The 16319-nt window shown below is 49.0% G+C and overlaps 1 protein-coding gene across 1 annotated transcript in view; it reads right to left on the bottom strand.

Annotated features, from left to right (window-relative positions):
* LOC138249714 (protein sel-1 homolog 3-like) overlaps positions 1 to 9709 on the bottom strand; it is a 320950-nt gene extending 311241 nt beyond the window's left edge. The window contains exon 1 of the mRNA XM_069203733.1: positions 9627 to 9709. The gene's annotated coding sequence lies outside the window, so the exon portion shown is untranslated. The remainder of the gene's footprint in view (positions 1 to 9626) is intronic.
* Between the last annotated feature and the right edge of the window lie 6610 nt (positions 9710 to 16319).

Here is a 16319-nt window from a genome sequence, read left to right as displayed (position 1 = left end):
GTTTTTCTCTCACTCAGTGCTCCTACCAATCTGCATGCCACTCCCTTCCACTGCCCCATACGCCCTCTCAGGCACCCTGCTTGTCATACAATGCATTTAAACATTATGGCCCTCATTACCACTTCGGTGGTCTTACAAAAAGACCGCCGAAGCCGCGGGCGCCACTATACCGCCAGTGCTGGCGGTATTTGTGCTCCCTATTTTTACATTTCCACTGGCCCAGCAGAGAGAAACAGCGTTTCCGTCCGCTGGGCCAGCGGAAAAGTCACATCAACATTGCAGCCGGCTCATAATAGAGCAGGCGGCAATGTTGATGTGCAGCGGGTGCAGCAGCACCCATCGCACATTTCACTGCCTGAAATTTGGGCTGTGAAATGTGCGATGAGGCAGTGCCTGGGGCATCCCGAGTCCCATTACCGCCAGCCTTTCCATGGCGGTGTTTACCGCCATGGACAGGCTGGCGGTTGGGGACTCATAATCTCCAGGGCATCGCTGCATGACCGCCTGGCGGAAGCATGGTGGTCAAGTGGAGGGGCCGGCGGCATGGCCGTGGCTAATGCGCCACGGTCATAATACACTGGCGGTACACCACCAGCCGGTTGGCGGTGTTACCGCCAGTGTACCGCCGGCCACCAGGGTCGTAATGCGGCCCTATATGCCAGCATGATTGTTGGAAAATACGAAACTCCCCCCACCCTCCCTGCGACCAAGTTACACCCTTGGCAATAGACGCTCACACAACATCCACATTCAAAGTATATTAAAGGAAAACAGGATTTAAAACAATCTGTTTAACAATTATTCAAGGTCATCAGGGCAAGACTCTGCAGTACAGAGCTGAGTCTATCAGGAGTCCTCTGAAAGGCTGGGGCCCTGGCCGCTCTGTCCATGCCTTAAAACGTATCTGCGACTGCCACCACTAACGTAACGCAGGATGATGACGCCTCCCCCACCCCCTGCACCGCCCGCTGGCTGCACCAAGGCTAGGGTTGGGTGTGCTAGGGCCTCATTAGGAGCATGGGCGCAGCTTCCCTTGGCATGTGCTGGGCACCTGGGCTCATAGTCTTGAGGGGCCAACTGAACCGATTTTTGTTGTATTTTATAATTCAAACAGCAGAGGGTGGGTGGGCTGGGGTGTGTGGGGCATTTCCTTGAAGAAATAGAGCCCAGGGCATGCTGGATACCTACTGATTCGGAGATTCAGTCACAAAAACTTACTGGGGTCGTAAAAGTACTGACTGCAAGCAAAGTTAAGGTGCACTGCAAATTTACCCCTATTTAACCCTAAATCTAATCCTCAGACTGCAGATTACCTGTTGGCAGACAATTTGCCAGGTTAGGGTTTTCGGTAGGAATAGTAATGTATGATATTTCAAAGATGTAAGCATGTTGAGTTGAATACACCAGCGCTAAAGCCAGCCCTGAATGAAACAAACCAGAAGCGTCGTGAACGCACAATACCAAACAGTGTTATGGTCCTTAGACTGAAAGATGCTACAAATGAAATAACATTGACATCTTTGGCCAATATTTTTCTATAGGTAATTAGAGATTTATTTTCTCTTCTTTAAAGCCTTCAGGACTCAGCGTCCTACTTCAGTGTTTATGAATAGACAACAGTAGCAGACAGAATGACGTTAATGGATCCTATCTGTTATCATACGTGCGCCCTTTGCCCTAGTTTCTCATTGGTTCTGGATCCAAGGAGGAACAACACAAGGTGGATACGCCCATGTAGCTGAGGATCTGTGAACAGTTTCTAGAACCAAACATTCCATCCAGGGCTTAATTTGTAACAAAATAAGTGCCAGATCCCTCGTCAGGAGGCCACGGCAGCTTGCACCACCCAGTGCCCCTACCAGAACTATCAATGACTGTACAAACACAGCCACTAACCATCACACTCATACAAGTGTGACAATTCAGACTATTCCAAGTGCCCAAAGCCATAAGAATGGCTTGGGCAGAAGGTATTAGTCATGTTTAATGTATATTGAAACAATAAACAGCTGTTGTGCTTATCTCTAAATTAGACAAACAGTGCCACCATGTGGCAGACTGTCATGCATGTCAGTGTGCCCAGCACCGGAAAGCACCTGCTCAAATTAAGCACTTATCCCATCATCCAAAAGTGAACTGTGATGGTCAGCTCATCAGTATGGCATCTTTGTGGAGGGAAGGGAGTACCAGGTACAGTTCACGTCGAGCACAGTGACAGCTCCAGTAAGTGGGAACAAATTTAGCACTCCTGGGAGCTGGGCCTGGGGCACCAAATATTCAGGGTCCATATCTGCTCAACAGCAGGCCAGTGTCCGAATGGCACAGAAACATATGGGAACTATGGATCCCACAGGAGCGCTGGTTCCCACTTGGGAACTGGGGTGATGGGGATGCTGACACACAGAGAAACAGTTCAAGCAGGTCTGCATTGTGGGCAATCATCTTTCCGCAACAAGATATTGGGGGTCATTTTGACCTCGGCGGTCTTTTGTCAAGACCGCCGAGGGACCGCCGTGCTGAAGACCGCCAGTGGTGGCGGTTTTCCGCTCGGCGTATTATGACTGTTGCCAGCTCTCCGTCCTTTTTCGGACGGAGAGCCGCCAACAGCCATACTGGCGGTCGGCGGGGAAGTGGAGGTTGCTCCACCTCCACCGCCCCGTCAACAGAACACCGCCCCCCGAATCACGTCCTTTGATTCGGCGTGGCGGTGTTCTGTTGACGGTGTGGTGTCGGCGGAGCAGCCCCCATGGATCCCGTCCCCTCCCAGAGGATCGACGGACCAGGTAAGTCGATCGTCCGTTAGGGGAGGGGGGTGGGGGGGTGTTGTGTGTTGTGTGCGTGCATAGGGGTGTGCGTGTGTGTATGTAGAGGGGGTGTGTGAGTGCGTGTATGCTTGCGGGGATGTTGTGTGTTTGGGAATGAGTGCATCTATCTCTGTAGGTATGTGTGTATGGATGTGTGCGTGTATGTTTGAATGTGGGTGTGCGTGTCTGACTCTGTGTGTGGATGTTGGCATGTATGTCGATGTGTGTGCGTGTATGTGTGTTGGTGGTGGCTGCGTGCGTGTCGTGTGAGAATGAGTGATGTGATGTTGGGGGTCGGGTGGGGAGGGGGGTCCTGCCACCTTTGGGGGGTGGCAGGGCTGGTGGGGGGTGTAGGGAAGGAATTCCCTGGCACTGATAGTGCTTACTGCTATGGATTTCATGGCGGTTCCAAACCACATGAAATCCATGTCGGTCAGCCGGGTCCAAATACCGCCGGCAGTATAGTGACGACCGCCGGGCTGGAGACCCAGGTCTCCAGCCCAGCGGGCGGAACGGAGAAGCGGCGGATGACCATGGCGGTAACCGCCATGGTCATAATTGCAAAAATTAGACCGCCAGCCTGTTGGCGGTCTTACCGCCGCTTCTCCGCCGTCTGCCAGGGTCGTAATGACCCCCTTGGTCTTTAAACTAAGGATGACAAGACAACCCCTGTATTTTTTGGGGGCCAAGAAATGAGTTGACTCAAGTTCCCAAAATGCCATGGGGAGGGTCAAGAGGTAGCATAAGCCCACCAACTTGTCAGTGGTACTACCAATTCCTTGACCCTCAGATGAAGCAGATGTCTTAGTTCGCTCCCTTCCAGCTTGTTGCAGATGCCCTTGGACCAGGTCAGGGTCTGCAGCTCTAATCATCTACCCCTTACTCCACTTCCCACAACAGACCCAGACAGTGTCAGACATTCTTCTCATCTCCAGAGCATCAACCTCCGTTCTTTCCAGCAGATGACACTACTGATGCTGACCCTTAGTCCCAGCCTTAGCGGCTGGAGAAAAAGAGTTAATAACAAGACAGGGAGTCCTAGCCCTATTTAGATGTCTCTCCGTGATGGTGGTGCATAGTGCCTTGCAGAAGTCCAGACAAATACAAGGAGCTGGTGCTGTGGGGCTAGTGTATATTAAGTATATATTATATTAAGTATATATTGTGTATAAGTATGTATATTTAATAAATTAAATATATATTAAGTTCAGGCTCACTGGTAGGAACAGGGCCAGTCCAATGGAACTCCTCATTGAAATCGATAACTCCTACCCACAGAGGTGGCTGGATGATAGAACCACGCATGACATTACAATGCATGCCTTTACAACGCAATCATTACCACGCATATGTCTTTAGCACTCATGCCTTTACTACTCATATACCTTTACAACTAAAATATAAGTATTTTTACAAGTAAGTATAAACCATATATATATATATATATATATATATATATATATATTATTTATTTTTTTCACAGTGCACAATATTGGCGATTAACTGCAATTAATCGAGATTGATCACGAATATATGTGAATAAGCAAAAATTAAATTAAAAAACATTCACAGACTCACTTATACACTAATTCATTCACTATAACTCGCATCTTTCCCATGCACAGCTAATTGCATGACATATTATATCAATGATGACACCTTCTATGGCATCTTTGATTTTATCACTTCAACATTTGCAATAAAATTATTGATGAAAAAACTGTGCATGACTAGGGAGCAATTTATAGTTACCTTAGGGCGAGTTATACTTACTTGAAATAACTCTAACTGCTGAATTTCTATGGATTTGTACGAGTAAATTCAGAACCTAATTATAACGTCCCTGTAACCTCTGTTTTTTCAGTGAATATACATACAAATATTACTTACTGGCAGGTGCCAATAGGTAATTATACTAAGGGCCTAGTTTCCATTGAAAAAGTTTTTGTTTTTTTACTTGGTTGTATCTTTGGCCCCGTTTGACGAATCTTCACAAAATTTTACAAAACAAAGTGTACCCAGTGGTCTTGTTATGCATGGAAAGTTTCGGGGTGATCCGTCAAGCAGGGGCCGATAAAAAAGGAGGGGAATCAAAAAAAGTGTTTTCCCATGTTAATTCCTATATGCATTTTGAACACGGCTGCCGCCCGAACAGCTTGACGGAATTACACCAAATTTGGCAGGAAGGTAGCTCTTGGTACAGAAAGAGTGATTTTTGTTATTTGGTGTAAATCCGTTCAGTAGTTTTTGAAATATTAAAAGAAAACCAAATTTGTATCTTTAAAGGTATGAACACTTTGCAAATCCTCCCAATCTCGAGCAGAGATCTGATTGGTGTAAGAAAAGAAAAACGGGCAGGCCCCAGGGCTGTATATGGACCAAGAGGGGGCGGGGCGCACGACCCCCCCTTCCATGTTCTTAAAAATTGCTATGGCCCCGGGGAGGTGGCGGTCCCCAGGGCCCAGGGTGGTTCATGCAGCCTCCCCTATATTTATTAAATGTAGTCCCAGAAAGGTGGTGTTCCCCTGATCCCAGGGGCGTCCTTGCTGCCCCCGTATGTTTAAACCATATAGCCCCAGGGAAGGGGTGGTCCAAAGCACCCCCCTCCTTTTTCAAGATTGACGTTAGAATAGAACTAACTAGGGGCCAGATGTAGCAAATTTAAAATTTGCGAGGTGCAAAGTGCGAGTCCATGCGACTCGCACTTTGCACCTCGCAAATTGGTATGCAGTACGGTGTCTCAGACACCGACTGCAACTCGCTATGGGGTCGCAATGACCCACCTCATGAATATTCATGAGGTGGGTCGCAAATTGCGGCCCCATAGCGAGTATAGGCACTCGCAAACATGGAGGCCTGCTGTCGTCAGCAGACCTCCATGTTCGTGACTGCTTTTAAATAAAGCAGTTTTTTTTTTTTTTAAGTGTAGCCCGTTTTCCTTACAGGAAAACAAGCTGCACTTAAAAAAAAAACGAAACCTTTAGTTTCGGTATTTTTTCAGGGCAGGGAGTGGTCCCTTGGACCACTCCCTGCCCTGAAAAAATATTTGTGGGTCCAGTCACAAACTGGAAGGGGTCCCATGGGGACCCCTTCCAATTTGCGAGTGGGTTACCATCCACTTGAAGTGGATGGTAACTGCGATGCCATTTGCGACTGCGTACGCGGTCGCAAATGGTATTGCATACCACTCAGACTCGCAAATAGGAAGGGAACACCCCTTCCTATTTGCGAGTCGGAAATGCATATTGCGAGTCGGTACCGACTCACAATATGCATTTCTGCATAGCAAAGAGGCATTTGCACCTCGCAAACGGCGATTTTCGCCGTTTGCGACATGCAAATACTTTGCTACATCTGGCCCTAGGTTCCACCCATAGTGCAGTGTCTGCCTGGGTAGTGCAACCATACACAAGCAACAGAGTAAGATGTGCGCTAGAACAGGCTACCAACATCATCCTCGGCGTAAGACTGGCACCAGGACAGTACATAACATCCACTACCATCTGTGAGATGCTGGCACTAAAATACAGTGTATGCCAAAACTCCTGATGTGGACGGGAGATTCACGAATTTTAAAGCTAAAAAAATATGTTATTTTAGTTTGCTCCACCTTAAACATTCCTCCATTCCAATACGGTGAATAAGAAAATATATTTTGCCTTGATTTATCTCTTTAAATTCCCCCTTTTGCTTGCTTCCAAATGTTGCCATGTGTGCACTAGAATTGTATTAACCTTACACCATCCCACAGTGTAAGGCTGTTATCGGGATACCACTAGCAGACACCCACCCACAGTCCAAGGGTGGCACCACCACTCCATTAGAACATTGGAATGTCGGGAGCTCCATTGAAGACAATGAACTGGCTCATGGCTAAACATGGCTGGTGTAAGCCTTCTGCTCCAGAAGTCCAATGTTTGTCTTTCTGTTTCTCCCTTTTTAAGTTAGAACATTCTACCCTCAGTTGGTGGTATGTTATAATAGTCTTATAGCCCTTCTGCCTCAGACTGTACCAGTTGTTAAAGGCCCTCTCCTGTGGCTCTGGTCCACACTTCAGGTTCAGGGCATTTAAAAACCGGTATAGTCCTCAGCTGCAGGCTATATTAAGCATTCATTGGCTTACAGTTCAGACAGGGCGCCATAATGTTATTAGTCATGCACCCCCCAAGAGCAAGGTAATGACAGTCGGATGAGAAAATCATACCACAGTTTAAGACCGGAACTAGAACAGTATTTACATTTTCTAAAATTGTTTCCTTATCTCTTTGTCATGGAGAATGAAGAGGCAGCACGCAGCACGCAGCACAGATCCTGAATCTGCTTGCGCCAGTCTTACAATGTAGGTTGCATTTTCCTTATCAGAACCTGGTGCTAACCTTAACCTACTGTGATGTTTCCCAATTTTAAACTGGCGACAGCTCAACACTGTGGGTTGTGTCTGTTTAATGCCATTCTAACGAGCCACCACTGTGTGTGGCATGTGTTTGAGACTTTTCTAGCACCAGCCCAACATTGTGAGAGGTGTACGGTTAATTCTATTGTAACAGAACCTCAGCACTGCGGGTGGTGTATGTTTAATACTGTTCTAGCACCAGCCAAACACTATGTGAGTGTGTGGTTAATACTGTTCTAGCAGAGACCCAATACTGTGTGTGGTGTCTGTTTACCATTGTCCAAGTGGTAGCCCAGGAGGGTGGCCAATGTATGTTACTACAGCTCTAATAGAAGCCCAATAGTTCAGCACCTCATGTTTAAAACTGTTGTAGCAGCAACTGAACACTGTGGGCCGGGTATGGTTAATACTGTTCTAACAAAAGTCCAGAACTGTGTAGTGTCTGATTATAACTGTTTGTTAGAAATGGGGTTCCTGGTTGGCTGGGGTATGCACCTCAGCCAGGCAGAACCCACCACTCTAGTCAGGGCAAGGGGGCTACACACCCAAGATAACCCCTGCTCACCCCCTTGGTAGCTTGGCACGAGCAGTCAGGCTTAGTCAGGCAATGTGTAAAGCGTTTGCACAACACACACAACACATGTGACCCATTAAATACACCACAAAGAAAACTCCACAACAGGTTACATGAAAATATTATATATTGCATAAAACATCATTAAACTAAGATGAGACACATCGGTAATACCGTGCCAAGCAGGCACTTGTCAGACCATCACATCATTAATGCAAAATAGGAAACATTCCCACGTTGCACACGTCACGTAAACCCCTAGAAATCAGACTCTCCCCATGAATGAATTACAGATCCTAAAATATGTCCATTACCCTAGCAAGGCAGTAATAACATCATGAATATGGCATGTACAATGGGGGCCGGGAATCCAAGGGGAAAATGCCTCGTTTACAGGGACCACCATCAACGCCTTCCAGACTGATGCCCCCAGGACCGCACTGAGTGCAGAGTTAGCAATGGTCCGGGCCAGCTCTGTTCTGTTGGACTGTAGGTGGATTAGAAACCGGTTAATCCTTCCGATTAAGTGATTTTATGTGGTGTGTAAATACATAACTTTCACAGTGAGCAATTGTAGTATCTACTTACACAGTCACATACGACTTCGTTTCTCAACATTTTTCTCATGTAACGTTCTTTCGTTGTATTGTAAAGGGCCCTGACAGCTCCGGGTGATGCCCGCGCTCTATACAAACGTATAAATGAATAAATAAATATAGCTGGTGCCAGCCTCACAGCGCGGGTGGCGCTTCAGTGTCGCGAGACTAGTGACAGTCCGTCACCTTGGTTGGGAACCCCTCTGCTGCTTGTCACCCGGGGCACACGTGCACCCCCGAGGGACAGCCTGTACCCCCATCCAGGGAGGGGACGCATCATGCAACTTCGCTGCACAACAACGGGGTTTGAAGCCAAAAAGGGTTTATTTTATATTGCTCGTTGCTTAAAAAACACATCCTCTCCCAGGCAAGTTAAGGGGGTGTTAGACCCCCTGCATGTTTACCCAAATGTTGGGTGAAGGCAGAAACTGTACTTGAAGTCAGCAAGCCGGGGGCAGGCGCAATGGGGGAACCGTGAGAGCAGAGCATGAAGGGTGAAGCTGGAGACCTTAGGAGCAACCGGTGCAGGGGTGTACCCCCTCCCCCAAAATAAAGCATTCTGTAGTACATAGTTGGGTGCAAGTGCTCTCAGTGGGTAATGTGAAGTGTCTGTCGGATAGCTCCTGCGATTTTTACATGTCCACACTGACAAAAATACACACTAAACTCTCTTGTCTGCTTTGAAGGATTTAAAAAATGTTAATTCGTTTTAAAATATTGCCTTTTAAGTACCCCTAACAATTGCGCCCCTCTCTTTTCACTGACCCTTACGCCCGCCTCTGCTTCTCATATAATCGTTTTAACACAATGTCCCAGCCTGATTGTTGGGAAGTGTGAAACCCACACCCGACCAGTGATACTGACCGAGCTGCACCCCTGAACCCTTGAACTTGTAGACCGGCTGGCGGAGCTCACCCTCAGATTCAATATATGATGACCCCAAAAGTATGCAGGAAGTTCACGCACCCAAAGGACCCTGTTTTACAATCTTTAAATGTGGGCCCCCCGATTATTCGTGATACGAACTCAGGGGCCGACTGACGACTTCCTAACAGGACTTCTTGCCCCCCTCCCCCCCACACTTTCAGTATGAGACAGGAACGACTTCTCTGACACAGGGACCCCTGTGATAAGGACTGGACTCAGATACAAGAAGTCAAGAGACGGGAACTGTGCAAAGCCCACCCTTGGAGGAGAATGGCGCCCCCTACAGCCGAGCCCCGGTACTGCACCCTGAAGGGACGTTCCCCAGAGCTCACCTCAAGCCCACCGCCATGTACCGCTCTCTCTGCTCACCTGACACCTCCTTCCCTCTCTCCCGTCACTTCTGCTCCGCTCTCCCCGCTCCCTCTGGGACTCCTCTCTCCTCCCCCGGTGTCTCCCTCCACTCCCTCCCCGGCCCCGCTGCCTGGGCGCGGACTCAGTCCCGGAACCGCGGATCCGGGTCCCTGCTTCTCCCCTCGCACTCTCACACCGAGCCCTCAGTGCCACCGAGGGGCGCACCCCTCCATCCACTGATTCTAAACTCCCTCTCTCGCCTCCGTCTTATCATGTGAGGTCTCAGTCTCTTCACTCACGCGCTGTTTCCTGTCTCATTCACTCCCTCGACTGCCCTCCATCCTCCCTTTCTTTATATTCCCTCACCTGTGACGTACTTGCCGACCTCTTCACATCCCACGCGCCCTTTCACCCTACTTGCGCATACTCCACCCCGTGCAGCGTACCCCCTCAGACACACTGTCCTTCACCCCCTCGGTCACTCTGTACTTCACCCCCTCAGTCACTTACCCCCTCAGTCACTCTGTCCTTTACCCCCTCAGTCACTCTGTCCTTTACACCCTCAGTCACTAACCCCCTCAATCACACTGTCCTTCACCCCCTCAGTCACTCTGTACTTCACCCCCTCAGTCACTCACCCCCTCAGTCACATTGTCCTTCACCCCCTCAGTCACTCACATCCTCAGTCACACTGTCCTTCACCCCCTCAGTCACTCTGTACTTCACCCCCTCTGTCACACTGTCCTTCACCCCCAGTCACTCACCCCCTCAGTCACTCAACCCCTCAGTCACTCTGTCCTTTACCCCCTCAGTCACTCACCCCCTGAGTCACATTGTCTTTCACCTCTTCAGTCACTCACACCCTCAGTCACACTGTCCTTCACCCCCTCAGGCACTCACCCCCTCAGTTACTCACCCCCCTCAGTCACTGTCCTTTACACCCTCAGTCATTCTGTCCTTCACCCCCTTAGTCACGCTGTCCTTTACCCCCTCAGTCACTCTGTTCTGTACACCTTCAGTCACTCTGTCCGTCACACCCTCATTCACTCTGTCCTGTACACCGTCAGTCACTCTGTCCTGTACACCGTCAGTCACTCTGTCCTTTAACCCCTCAGACACGCTGTCCTTTACCCCCTCAGTCACTCTGTCCTGTACACCCTCAGTCACTCTGTCCTTTACACCCTCAGTCACTCTGTCCTTCACCCCCGCAGTCACTCTGTCCTTTATCCCCTCAATCACTCTGTCCTTTACCCCTCAGTGCGCGATCCTTCACCCCCCAGTTACTCCCTCTCCATCACGCGGTCTCATTCCGTTTCACTGTGTGTGTCTCGGTGTCTTCACCCCTTCTGTCTCTGTGGTCTCATTCTTCACATGACGTCCTCTCCTCCGGCCACCTTCACTATCACTTGTGTCTTGGCCACCTTCCTGCCTCTGGGGTCTCTCTCGCCCTCTCCCCATCACCCCCTTTCTTCCGGTCTCACTCCTTTTTTCCCTTGTTTTTCGCTCTCTTAACTCCTTTCCAGATCCTGTGATTTCACTCTTCATCATCCTTGCTCTTTCTTGGTCTCACTCATTATGAAATGTAGCTTAAGACTATTGATGTATCTAAGGTCTCTCTCTCGCCTCCTCGCCCCTCCTTCTGGTCTCACTCTTTACCGCCTGTACCTTAACTCCACTGCTGTGTCTGTGGTGTCACTCTATATTTCCTCGCTCTCTCCTGCGCTCACTACTGGACGTTTGCTTTTGATGAATGGAGTGACCATCGGTATTTAAACTGATGGGGTCGAGGCCGCGCAGTGGGCGCGCCTAAGGCAAGGCCACCTGCGCTTGTATGCGCCCGACCGGGGACTCTGTCTCTACTACTCAGGATCTCCCTTGCACCCAGTACCCCGACAGCTTCTCATGGACTTACCCACCAGGCAGAGCAGCAGGGGCTGCGAGCGGGCTTGCCCTGACCAGACGGAGGGCTGGAGGTCTGGCGATTGCGTCTAGGAGTCTGGGCAGACGGCTCCCCACAGGCCCGTTGGTACTATTCAGCAGGGCCCACCTCTTATGCTTGAGGTATGGGGGGTGGCGACTTGAGACAGTTAAAATGCGGTTTGATTAACGCCCGCTCACTGATTAAACATAGTGCAGAAATTGGCGACACGATTGAACCCTTAGACCTGGACTGTTTGTTTATCACGCAAACATGGGTCAGGGAAGACTCCGGCCCCGATTGTATGGTAGCCTCTCCTCCAGGCCATGAGAATAGACCCTGCAAGAGGGGGCGGGGGGGGGGCTTGCAGTGATTTTCGGGAATAAACTTAATTGTGTTTTAGAATCTATCAAAGTTAGCCCAGAAATTTGCGAAGGCGCCTTCTTTAAGGTTTGCCTGATGAATATGGTGTTCTTCGAGGGTCTTCTGATCTATCATCCCCCAGGTCCTAAGAACTTTTTACTTCACTGGCCGTCCATTACTGAACCACTTAATGTAACCTCTAAGTGTATTGTGTTGGGAGATTTTAACTTTCACCTTGAGGATATAGAGAACAGTGTGACAAGCGCTTTCCTTGACCTGATGTCTAATTTTGATTGGGACCTTAAGGTTACTTCAGCCACCCACCGGGCAGGACACATCCTGGATGGTATTTCTTCTCACCATGATAGTTGCACCTTTCTGGAGAATGTGGCCCTTGACTAGTCCGATCATCATCTGCTATCCTTTAGTGTGGCTGGCAGGGGGTGGCCACTTACACCCCTCCGCTCTCCAAGTTAATCAGACAATGGGGCAGAATTGGGGAGCAGATGTTTGCACAGGCCTTGAAGGCTGGCTGGGAGCAGGTTAGGGAGCTGTGTAGCTCTGCGGTGGAAAGATAAGAACAGGGGATAATGGCAGCAATTCACTTAGTGGTCCCCTGTAGGAAAACTAGACCATTGGCCTTTAAGAAAGAATCCTCTCCTTGGTACACCGAGTAACTCAAGGATCTGCAAAGACTATCCAAGCGGCAGGAGCGTAGATGGAAACTGGATCAAAATTCAGTGGAAAGAGACAAGCTTGGGTCTTTGCTTAAGGACTATAAACTGTCAATTAAGAAAGCCAAATCGGACTATTTCACTCTTAAAATTAAGGAAGCAGACAATGCACCTAGGGAACTCTTTAGAGTGGTCCGCTCCCTTACTTCCGCAACCTTCCGGAAATAGAGAATTCCCAAGCCTTTTGCAGCAAGGTAGCAGACTTCTTCAAAAACAAAGTCTTACAGATCCATGCTAATTTTGCCCAGCACCCTGTGGATCCGGGCCCTAATATCTCAAGGGTGGGCTTGGTGACTAACAACAGTCCTGTACTCACCAAATTCCTCCCACTGTCAGCGAACAGGATTAAAGCACTGCTGTCTGGGGTTAGGTCAGGATCCCTTAACGATCCTTGCCCCCCTAAAATATTGAGGCTCGCTTCTGACTTGGTGTCCGCAGCATTGGAATTGGTCTACCAGGAGGTATTGAACACCCGGGTCTTTCCCCTCTCCTGGAAAGAGGCAATTGTAATCCCGCTCAAAAAGAAACCAGGCGGCGCCCCTAATGGTCTTAAGAATCTCTGTCCCATCTGTTTATTACCTACACCGGCTAAGATGCTTGAAAAGCACCTTAATATCGAAAAAGCCCGCTTCTTTAAAAAAAGTGGCTGCCTAGATCCCTCCCAGCATCGGTTTCGGAAAGCGCACAGTACAGAATAAGCACTCATTGCCACTTCCGACTTCATCTGCCGGATGGTGGACCAAGGGGAGGGTGCCATTCTAGTATTATTAGATCTCTCGGCTGCATTCAACACCGTCTCTCCGCAATTGATGGTGCAGCGCCTTTATCAAGCTGGGGTAAGACACAGTGGCCTGGATATCTTGAAGTCCTTTCTGTGTGAAAGATCAACCATTGCGACCTGTGGTGATTTCAGAGCTGCCCCATTTTAATTTCCTTGTGGGGTGCCCCAGGGGTCTTCTCTTAGCCCCACCTTGTTCAATCTGTACGAGGCACCACCGGCAAAGCTGGTCCGTTCTTTTGGTTTTCAGGTTTCCTCCTATGCCGATGACACCCAGCTTATTATCCCAATCAACAGGAACTGGGGGGAGGTAGCAGACAGGTTTTACAACTGCATGAATGAGATTCATAAATGGATGAGCCATAATTGGCTAAAAATGAACAGAAAAAAAATGAAAATCCTGTTTTTCGGTGCCAACAGCTCTTTATGGAATCCTCGCTGGTGGCCGCAATCTTGCGGAGACCTGCCTGCGCCCAAACCAGTGGCAAGAAATGTAGGGATCTTATTTGACAATGCTTTGTCTTTTGACCTACAGGTGAATCATACTATTAAAACCTGCTTCTAGGCGATCAAACCCTCCAGAAAACTCTCCCCTTCTAACAGAAGGATCTCAGAATCTCGGTTATTCTTGCTTTAGTCATATCTAGATTGGACTATTGCAATGCTTTGATGCTGAACATCAACAAAGGCTCTCTCCACAAACTGCAACTGATACAGAACACCGCAGCCCGCCTGGTGTTGGATCTTCCGAGGTCGGCGTCCACCAGTGGTAGCCTGAAGCAGCTGCACTGGCTACCTGTAGAGAAGCGCATTTTCTTCAAAGCTCTCTGCCTCGCACATAAGGCGCTCCATTCCGAAGGGTCCAAATACCTTTGCACTACTCAAAATGGTATGTGCCTAGTAGCCACCTTCGGTCCACCAGTCTCTATCTGGCCTCAGTCCCCTACAGCTGGAAATCTAAAATGGGATGACAGAGCCTTCTCAGTGGTGGCAGCTAAACTTTGGAACACTCTCCCAATCCATATCGGGAAAGAGGAAACTTTTATGCCTTTTCGGAAACAGCTAAAAACTTGTCTCTTCTCCCTCAAATTATAACTGGTTTTCCAGAAACTTGCTGCTTCTCCCTCGTCTTCTTTTAGTCTTACTGGCACTTCGCGCCACTTAGCGCTTCATTGCTATGGCCGGAACGTGTAGGAGGCTGGCCTGGCTTGTAGTGGGTACCAAGGGGTACTTACACTCTGTACCAGGTCCAGTTATACCTTATTAGTGTAGAAGAGGTGTTTCTAGCAGCTTAGGCTGATACAAGGTAGCTATAGCAGAGCAGCTTAGGCTGAACTAGGAGACATGTAAAGCTCCTACTGTACCACTGGTGTCATATGCACAATATCATAAGAGAACACAATACACAGAAGTACTAAAAATAAAGTTACTTTATTTTTATGACAATATGCCAAAAGTATCTCAGTGAGTACCCTCAGTATGAGGATGCCAAATATACACAAGATATATGTACACAATACCAAAAATATGCAGTAATAGCAAAAGGAAGTCATGCAAGCAATGTAAAGTTACAGTAGATTGCAATAGGAGCACATAGGTATAGGGGCAACACAAACCATATACTCCAAAAGTGGAATGCGAACCACAAATGGACCTCAAACCTTTGTGAGCCTGTAGAGGGTCGCTGGGTCTGTAAGAAAACAGTGAGGGTTAGAAAAATAGCCCACCCCAAGACCCTGAAAAGTAGGTGTAAAGTGCACCTATATTCCCCAGAGAGCACAGAAGTCGTGATAGGGGAATTCTGCAAGGAAGACCAACACCAGCAATGCAACCAAAGTAGATTTCCAGACCTGAGTACCTGTGAAACAAGGGGACCAAGTCCAAGAGTCGCGACAATGTCGAGAGTGGGCAGATGCCCAGGAAATGCCAGCTGAGGGTGCAAAGAAGCTGCCACCGGATGGTAGAAGCTGTGGATTCTGCAAGAACGAAGAGGACTAAGAACTTCCCCTTTGGAGGATGGATGTCCCACGTCGTGAAGAAGCTTGCAGAGGTGCTTCCACCATAAAGACCGCAAACAAGCCTTGCTAGCTGCAAGGGTCGCGGTTAGGGTTTTTGGATGCTTCTGTGGCCCAGGAAGGACCAGGATGTCCCCACTTGGATGAGGAGACAGAGGGGGTGCCCAGCAAGTCAGGGAGCCCTCACAGAAGCAGGCAGCACCTGCAGAAGTACCTGAAAAGGCACTTAGAAGAAAAGTGAACCGGAGTCCACCCAAAGTCACAAAAGGGAGTCCCACGACGCTGGAGGACAACTCAGAAGGTTGTGCACTGCAGGTTAGAGTTTCAGGGACCTAGGCTTGGCTGTGCAAAAAGGAAATCCTGGAAGAGTGCACAGGAGCCGGAGCAGCTGCAAATCACGCAGTACCCAGCAATGCAGTCTAGCGTGGGGAGGCAAGGACTTACCTCCACCAAACTTGGACTGAAGAGTCACTGGACTGTGGGAGTCACTTGGACAGAGTTGCTGAGTTCCAGGGACCACGCTCATCGTGCTGAGAGGGGACCCAGAGGACCGGTGATGCAGTCTTTTGTTGCCTGCGGTTGCAGGGGGAGGATTCCGTCGTCCCAAGGGAGATTTCTTCAGAGCTCCAGGTGCAGAGAGGAGGCAGGCTACCCCCAGAGCATGCACCACCAGGAAACAGTCGAAAAGGCGTCAGGATAAGCGATACAAGGTTGCAGTAGTTGTCTTTGCTACTTTGTTGCAGTTTTGCAGGCGTCCTGAGCAGTCAGCGGTCGGTCCTTTGGCAGAAGGTGAAGAGAGAGATGCAGAGGAACTCGGATGAGCACTTGCATTCGTTATCTGAAGAATTCCCCAAAGCAGAGACCCT

Source organism: Pleurodeles waltl, chromosome 8, assembly GCF_031143425.1.
Source record: "Pleurodeles waltl isolate 20211129_DDA chromosome 8, aPleWal1.hap1.20221129, whole genome shotgun sequence".
Classification (NCBI taxonomy): domain Eukaryota; kingdom Metazoa; phylum Chordata; class Amphibia; order Caudata; family Salamandridae; genus Pleurodeles; species Pleurodeles waltl.
The sequence above is the reverse complement of the archived record's forward strand: the minus strand, read 5'-3'. Positions and strand labels throughout refer to the sequence as shown.